This window comes from Phoxinus phoxinus (assembly GCF_949152265.1).
Source record: "Phoxinus phoxinus genome assembly, chromosome: 9".
NCBI classification, from domain to species: domain Eukaryota; kingdom Metazoa; phylum Chordata; class Actinopteri; order Cypriniformes; family Leuciscidae; genus Phoxinus; species Phoxinus phoxinus.
In genome coordinates this window covers 11917964-11926813 of record NC_136884.1, presented here as the reverse complement: position 1 = coordinate 11926813, position 8850 = coordinate 11917964, and the positions used below count along the sequence as shown (strand labels likewise).

The following is an 8850-nucleotide window of genomic DNA, read 5'->3' as shown; positions in this document are numbered from 1 at the left end:
CTCACGTGAAGAGAGACACAAGCAGAGAGGGGAAAACAATGAGTACAATGGCAGGGAGGGGGTGTTTTATGTTGCTCTCTTTATCTAAAGAAGATTTCCTAGTATCTAAACTCTAGATGCTGAGACTCGAATGAGGATTTAGGATCTCTCTCTTAAAGGATTAATTCATCCCAAAAAAATTGGTTTTATATAATGCATTGATTATTCCTTGTAATGCACCGTATATAATGCATTGTATGGTCTCATTAATAATTGCAACCACAGTTATAATAACAGTATTAACTTGTGTTTCGCCTTTAACACATGACAATCAACTAATTTCAGATGTAACAAGGAATCTGCAAATAATATAATGCATTTTAACTTTGGTTAGTTATTTATGAAAATATATAATGCATTATAATGTGCATTATGATTACCTTTATAATGCATAATACATAATGGCTTTAAGTAAAGTGTTACCATAAACTCAATACAACACACAAAAAAAGATGTTTAACAGGATGTCCATGCTGCTCTTTTCCATATTATGAAAAGCGAATGTCAAGCTCCAAAAATGACAAGCTCCAATGAAAGCATCATAAAACTATCCACTCCAAAAAACTATTCCAAATCTTCTGAAGCCAACTGACTCATTATAAGTTACCATTTCAAGAAAAACATCCCTTCTGCTTATCTATTTGTGGAATTTTCAATATGCACATATTCATTGCTTTTGCTTACGAGACAACCAGGAACCAGTGACATTGGCCATCATTGATATGTAATCTGGCATGACGCATCCTGATATGAATGAATGAATGAATGAATTAATTAATGAATGAGGCATTTATATAGCGCTTTCATATGTACTATTGTACACCCAAAGCGCTTTACAATGATGTCGGGGTCTCTCCACAACCACCACCAGTGTGCGGCATCCACTTGGATGATGCGACGGCAGCCACAGTACAACGGCGCCAGTGCGCTCACCACACACCAGCTATAGTGGAGAGAGGAGAGAGAGTGATGGGGCCAATTCAATGGATGGGGATTATTAGGAGACCATGGGCCAATGGCCATTTATGCCATATGTGAATATACAAACGTCAATGAAACTTCATTGCTATGGCAGAGATTATCAGTAAAATAAGCTAAATTTTTTATTTTTTTCCCTCACACAAAGCTATTGTAAGAATATGTTGCATGACTACTTTGTTGAGGTTTTTGGTTTATGGTGGTTCTTATGTTCATTGTAATGAAAAGTGCATGAACATTCCCGTACAACTTCTTTTGTTTTCCATGGAAGAAAGTAAGTCATACAGTCATACAGTTTTGAACAACATGGTCGACCATAAAAGTATGTCATCAATGGCTTGAGCACAGGATTCTGATAGCAATTAGAGCTGTAAACCTTACAGTTTATGGATATATGCAATAAAAAATGCTTTATATACTGCATGATCTAGTCTACTGTGTGTACAAACTGTATTCTTAGCTCGTGGCTTTCAATAATGAACATTCATGGTATTTGATTCAAGGTTATTAGATTTAAAAATCTGGCTCTACTTTCATTACTTGGTCCTTCTGTTGAACAAATTATTTTTACAGTGACATTTTAAAAGCATTGTTATGCCTGGGTCTATAAAACTTGCATCATAACTTTTTTTTTTCTATAGCCATCTCACAGCTTTTCAGAACTCTCGTGCTTGGATGCATTAGGTGCAACTTGTGGTTATGTGCATTTCACATAAAGGATGCATTTCATGGAAAAAATGGGAGATAAGTTGCTGTGTGTTCACAGAGAAGTTTGGCCTGATTTACTAGGTACACAGGTCTACCGCTTGGAGTGTTTTTTGGAAATGTAACGCACCTTACCTTAACCGGCGCGTATCAGCTCCGGAGGCACTGTAAACACTACTGTAACTAGGCTGTGTCATCAGGTTTGCCGTACCAGTTCTAGCCCGAGTCTGAAAATGACAGTTAAGAAGAACAAGCTGATCAATCTGAACCACCTTCGCAAGCACAACTTGTGCAGAATGTTTCACAGCGGTAATTCTTTATTGTGTACCTCTCTTACATTTCAGATTTAATGTTACAGTATAAGCTCTTATTTCGCATCTGACCTGCACTGAACTGCATGGTTCAGAAAAATGCAGTGATTAGAAAAAAGGTGAGAACACGACAAAAGTTTGTGGTTGTACCGATGAAAAATAGTGTTAAATATACATTTTAACCAATGTTTCCTAAGGAAAAACTGGGTTTAGATTCGGGGTGGAAAAAACAGCATCTCTTGGACATGGCGACAACACTACTAATGCAACTCAACCAGGCCTCTGTCGGGAATTATTTAAATGAGGAATATTGTGATGTGTATATGTTCACGGAAGAAAACTCAAGACTACAATGGAAGTCCAGTGCTTACTTGATATAAAGAATAACTCCCTTTGGAGTGGACTTTGTGCTTTGTAACCTTTTCGTGTTCTAACAGCAACACTAAAGTAATTTGAAATTGTAAAAAAGCCTAATAGGTCATCTTTAAATAAAAGTGGTGATGCACACAGACATGACTTGACACAAGAAGCCTATTGCATTAGCCATCCTAAAACGATCACAAATGTTGCCTATTGTGTTGGGTCTCTGTGCTACACTGTTAAATTGACAGTGCTATGTAACACGGACACTGTAAAATAAACTGTTACCTAATCACATCTGATGTGCTTGTACTGATATGGTATCTATTTGACTCAAGTCAAACTGATAAGACTGTAAATTGGTATTAGTATAAAAGTATTTAATTTCTTTTCAGCACACTTATTGTGAAGAATACAAGCTTAAAAAAGGCTCTCTGGAGAGATCCTTCGCAAACACGAGTGCTTGCTCAGATCCATTATACGTGACAGAGATTAGATCCCGTAATATCTAGAAGCAAATAACACTTACTTTGCTGACATGTGGTAACTGGAACAGAAACTGGGCAAAGGACCAGAATGTTTCCTGTAGTGGGTATATTCCTTACAGAGTACCCATAAAATCCTTATCATTCACCTAGCACATTAATGGCATATAGATGTGTAAAACATTGCAAGTGATAAAACCTGAACACGCACACAACACACAGGGGTTAGGCAGAGAGCGTCAGCATAGTTTCTAACGCCAAATAAATATTATTATTATTATTAAATCCCTGCAGGCCAATAAGAGTGGGAATATTTTTTTCAGTTGTATTTTAAATTCAGGGAGTCACACTGATTCCAAAATTCTTTTTTATTTTTTAGCAATAGCTTAGGGCTCTGTGGATTTCATTGTGTAAATCCTTAAACTATTGCTGTCTATCAGCTTGTCTTGATCTTAACGGATGATCTACTTTTGAGTGTGTAATGTGATTCCTCTGTAAATACTTAGATTCCCTTTAAATACACTTCGAGGCAGAATGTGGGTTGAATGTTTTCTAAGATGTTGTAAAATAAAGCCTATTGAGCCTTTCTGTCCTTGGCTGCTAAACGCGTTTGAAGGCTCTTGGGTTTGTTTGCACAGTGCACAGTATGAGCACCATTTATAATAATAATAATAAAAATATGTCACAGCAGATGTGCATGTTGCGCTCTACATGGCACTTATCTACAACAGTAATGTGTCCTGCAAATGCTTTCACTCAACAGAAGTAATAAATAATTACAATTAATAAGGCCTATAATAATGTGTGTATTATTATAATAATTTTCCTCACGCCTACAGCACAAAGAAAAAAAAAGAAAAGGATATTTGGTATCATATTTAAAAATGGGGCTAGCACCCATTAACAGAAAAAATGCTGATTCCAGTTTACAACAGACATTAAATATTTGCTGGCTGTTATCATGACACTCTTCCGTCTGGGCCAAGGTTGCAGACAGAGAGGAGACTCTAAATGATTTTATGATTATACTTGGAGCACACACCTGCATAAAACCTGGCAAATAACAGACAGTAAACCTTAGGAGTCATGCAATGCTGACTGGAGGAGTCTGACTTTTCCCTAAATAGGGGAAGTGCATTAGCAGATACAGGCTCGCTCTGCGTGCAAGCAGACCACAGGAGACCAGAGGCCCAGATAAGATTACTGCTCGTATGAGCAGTGTGGGGCAAATCTCTGTGCAGAGCCAAATCTTGTGAGGTAAACCATACATTAAGTACTAGGGCTTTATCTGCTGTTTCACCGCTGAAACATATATATAAGCACGGATCCAAAATCTAGCGAGCTGCCTCGCTGCCTACATAGGCAGCATTTTGGAATGCTCTATAAAGGCAAAAACTTCACGAACACCGTTCCACTTTGCAGTTGATTTCGATAGAGTGCAACAGTCCCTGGCCTTGGTTCCGGAAATATTTTTTCCATTGTGATTTTAAAATGCCATGAACCAAACCAACCAGCTATGAGGCGAATCACAACATTACAAACTTTGATTTGAAGCAAACATTTATTGTAGTATAATGTTAATATTTTATGATTTTTTGCAAACATATGCATATTATTTAAGTAGTTTCAGAGCGTAGGAAAACTGACTCCATGTCATTCGCAGTGCTTCTATGTCTATGTGGCGGCTATGTGATTGACATGATTTACTCATCGCGATGCTCTGATTGGTGGAGATTTCGTGGCAGAATGTAGTTTTTCGCAAGGAATTCCGCTTTTTGAACATGATTATTCAAAAAAAAGTTGAAAAAATTTGTGCTGATGGCTTTAACAAAGGCATATACTATGGATTAATAACCTTGTAGTAGCTCACAATAGTGTTTGTTAAATTATCATTAGCATTTCAAGTAAAACTTTTTCCTTTTATTTACTTTTTGCACTTTTTTTTTTTTAAAGTTAATAGACTAAAAGCTACAAAACTCAAATTCTAATTAGGAATTCACCAGATTATATTAACAAAATTCTGGTAGAACATCAGATGATAGTACATATTATGACCTAGAACCAGTAGAGTATTTTATTATTGTGATAAAAAAAAAAAAAACGTATCATAAACAGACAGTCCTATGTGGTTTTCTAATAGTGAGTCATTAATGTTCCAGCCCAAAGAGCAGTCTTATGAAGTGGGTGGTGAACATCAGAAGTTCACATTTTACTAAAATGGAAGAGTGAGGACATTACCATAATGATCTGAGACTAAGGGACAGTTCACACTTCTCTCTCATTTCACAAGTGCTTTGATCCTGAGGATAATTGACCTCATAGAAGACCTTTATGAGTGTCCATCTGCTTAAGGGTGCCATTAAAGGAGGGTGGAGAAAAGAGTGGTTGGAACTTTCCACAGCTAATTTTATTTTTTAAAATAAGGATGAAAAAAGGGCTAAATTGGCTACTATATTTGTTGACTGGTCATCAAGATGTCATGGCAACCACTCCAGATTTGAAATTCAGAGAAGAGGACCCGTTCATCCTGTTACTCAAAGCACAAAAGACGGAAAAACGCCCAAAAAAGCCAGATATGCTGCTTCATCATCATTTACCCACGCTCATGTTGTGTCAAACCCATACGACTGACCTTCTTTAGTGGAACAGAAAAGGAGAAACTTTGAAGCTTTTAAATGTTAAAAAGGACACAGAGTAGATACAAATAATACATTCTTTGTATTCCTTGTGATTTATTCTTTGTGATTTATTAGCCCTAGAGCGTGACACCATCTTGTTTGTTGCGTTTCCCAAAGAAACTTTCACACGCTCAAGGTCTAGTGCGACCACAGCTTATGTCATTATATTACAGGGCAGGTCATCTGCAAACGTATTATAGTTTAGACTGAAATTTTGGTCATTTACCATTAATCTTGACCTCTGCTCAGCCTTTTCTTGGTGTGTTCTTGAGTTCAAGAGATATAATTAATGAACTAAAGATGGTTGACGTACTGTAGTTCATAAAACCTGTCTAGATAAATTATTAAATCAGAATAAATCTCAAGCTCAACTCACTACATTGCACTTAGGGAAAAGGGTTTATTTCAGTTTTTTTTTTCTTGCAAAAAGCATTGTTCACAAACATCATGTAAAAGTGAACACTCCTTATGCAGTTTATGGGATTAATAGAAAGCAGTTTAGCACTTCTGAGTTTCTGCCAGAGAATGAGTTTTAAGTGGTCAAGTGGCTTTCCTACACTTTTTTTGAAAAGTGTTTATGTGCGTAAAATATCTAAAGTAACGAAAATGCATTGAAAAAGCAGCTTACTGATGTGATGCATGTATACGCACGTTACGAATACGCCACTAGCACAGTGCATCGGAACACGACCACTGCTTCCGTGTCTTGAACCACTTTCGCAAAGAGGTTTGCTGGTGTGCTATGTAAAAAAATCAGTTCACAAAATGTTCTGAATGATTTTTTTCCCACAAGTCGGACTGATCCAGCTCTCAAGTTCAACTCACTGACTCTGGTTAACAGTCCACTGAAATGTCAGATCATTAGTAAATAACTAACAATTTACTGATAAATGTGTTTGTTTTTAATGTGTTTGTCATATAAAGCTTCAGAAGCTTGGTCAAAAGCCATTTTTGTGATATGTGCTTTTGAGTCATTTGAAGCTTGAAAGCATCCGTCACAATTCACTGTAACTGCACAGAAAACGCTATATATTATTAAAAATGTCTCCATTTGTGTAAAAATATATCCTTTGGAATTTATCCAGGTTTGTAAATAAAGTAAATGATCTTATACTGATATATGTCAAGGAAAAGATATAAAAGACATAGTGCCAATATATTGTAATAATGAGGCACGTGTACGGAAATGACAAAAAAAAGGCATCAGCTAAAAGTAGAACCAAAGTGCTCTTAAAAGTAACACACAGCATAAGTGCCTAAAATAGCTGACTGCTCATTCAGAAGAACAGCACCACACTGCAATTACACCACTGCAAGTCCCTGGAACCCCTAAAACGCTGCCTGTTTTCAGATGTTATCGGATGACAGATTTATTCTTTATTAATGATAATGATACCCTAGTCACTCTATTTTCAGCCAGTCTTGGTTATTTCCAGACATATTTAGCGCTGGCAAATCCGGGTGTTTTATTTCCACAGAATAGTCGATGCTTAAAATCTGAGCTGAAACCACAGACCACACTGTGGCACTACGTAATGCCTGATTAAAGAGGGGGAAAGTGTAGGCCGAGCGTGCAGAAGGCAATCCCTTCATTTGGTACCGAAGATGAAGCAAGCGGCCCTTCAGCATTAGATTACCCCAAATGATCTTAGCACACTGTGCGACAGGGCTGGACGCCAGGTTTTCAGCGTACAAGTATGCGCAAAAAAAAGTATGTGGAAAGTATCACCCAATTCTGTCAGGAAGCTTCAGGCGCTTTTCAGTTTTTCATGAAGTGTCTTACAAATTATCAGTCTAAGGCCTTGTCAGTATTTGGATGGATGTGGCCAGTCTGAGACTTCCGCAGAAACCTCCGCAGATTGTAGTGCCCGTCATTGACAAGTACGACCAGCGCGTGTATGATATACTTTCTATTATTTGCTACTGCAGTACCGGCGCATAATGTAGCTGAAATAACAGTCTATCTGTCTATTTACTGCCGATCATAATATCAAATTGCTATATGGACTAGACTGTGAATATTAAAGACTCCTGTAAAAGTCTGATTGTTCAGCGAGACATGAGTGACGCAGTGTATGTAGTATGTAGTATGTGTAGTACGTTCATGTACTACACATACTCAAGTACACGTTCATCTTCAGCATTTCATCGTCAGGTACACTCAGAAACCCGTCAAAATAAAAGTTCGGCTTAACGTGAAGAAATTATCACACAAATCTATTACTATTGTACAATCGAATCAAACGTACTTTTCAAAGTAATAATAATAACAATAGGCTAATAATAATGTATTTATTTAAGATACTTTTTTAAGTAATATCAAACAATTTCACATTATTTTATCTAACCGGTAAACCTCTGTTGTGCAGCACTTTTATCAGTTGATTTGATTAAAAACCTTTTGATAATAAATGTATATTTATGCAAAAAAAAAATTAAATCTATGTTCTCCTGGCACAAAAATTAGCCAATGAAAACTCTTAGTAAAAAAACAAAACAAACAATTTTCTTAAAAAAAATACCATGATGCAGTTTTTTGTCATCAAACCACCTAGCACTAAAATATTAACACGTTGTATAGTGCTTTTATTTTATGTCATATATATTGCATAACTATATATAACTATTGCATAGGGCCTACCAATAATATAAATCACAAAAAAAGTCTGCAGATTTCATGTGGCCCTGCTTATAAGTCACGTGATATCAGAAGCGAAACCATAGCGTCCTAGTTGTGCTATCATAACTAAAGCAAATAGCTGATAACAACTGATGCTTAAAACTTAATTACGTACATAAAAACAGAAACTATGATTAGATAAAGGACTATATTTGCTTGCCACAAATTTCCATCTCTTCAGGATTATAAGTTTCAGTTCTGCTGTAGAGTGACCAATCAGCACAAGAAAATGAAACTAAATGAGTTCTAGACAGACAAGAGACAACACATCTGACAGATTCTAAGCTTTTTGTGTGGAAAAAGAGCGTTGATTTTTAAATAAATCTCCCTAGTCACATAATACTACTAAATGAATGAGTGTTTGGGCTGTGCCCTTGGCACAGTCCGCTCTTTGGGTGTTGCCTCTGCGGTTTTGGCTTAGTTAATTGAATGACTTGCTCTACTGGACTTTCCAGCCTGGTGACATGCTAAAATTAGGTTTTACCTTCTGCTTCAAATGCCTTTATCTGTCATTAGACAGGGATGCATAAAGAAGGTGTTCTGGTATTTCCCACTCCTTTCTTAATCTTTTTAATTCCTCATTCTTTTTGATCAAATGAAAACGTTTGAGGTGA

General features: G+C 36.6%; 1 long non-coding RNA gene across 1 annotated transcript in view; it reads right to left on the bottom strand.

The window, feature by feature from the left end:
- Positions 1 to 1849: 1849 nt before the first annotated feature.
- The window catches only part of LOC307003609, a 45832-nt gene continuing 38831 nt past the window's right edge, over positions 1850 to 8850 (bottom strand). Inside the window, exon 4 of the long non-coding RNA XR_013798760.1 lies at positions 1850 to 1949. This is a non-coding gene — a long non-coding RNA (uncharacterized lncRNA). The remainder of the gene's footprint in view (positions 1950 to 8850) is intronic.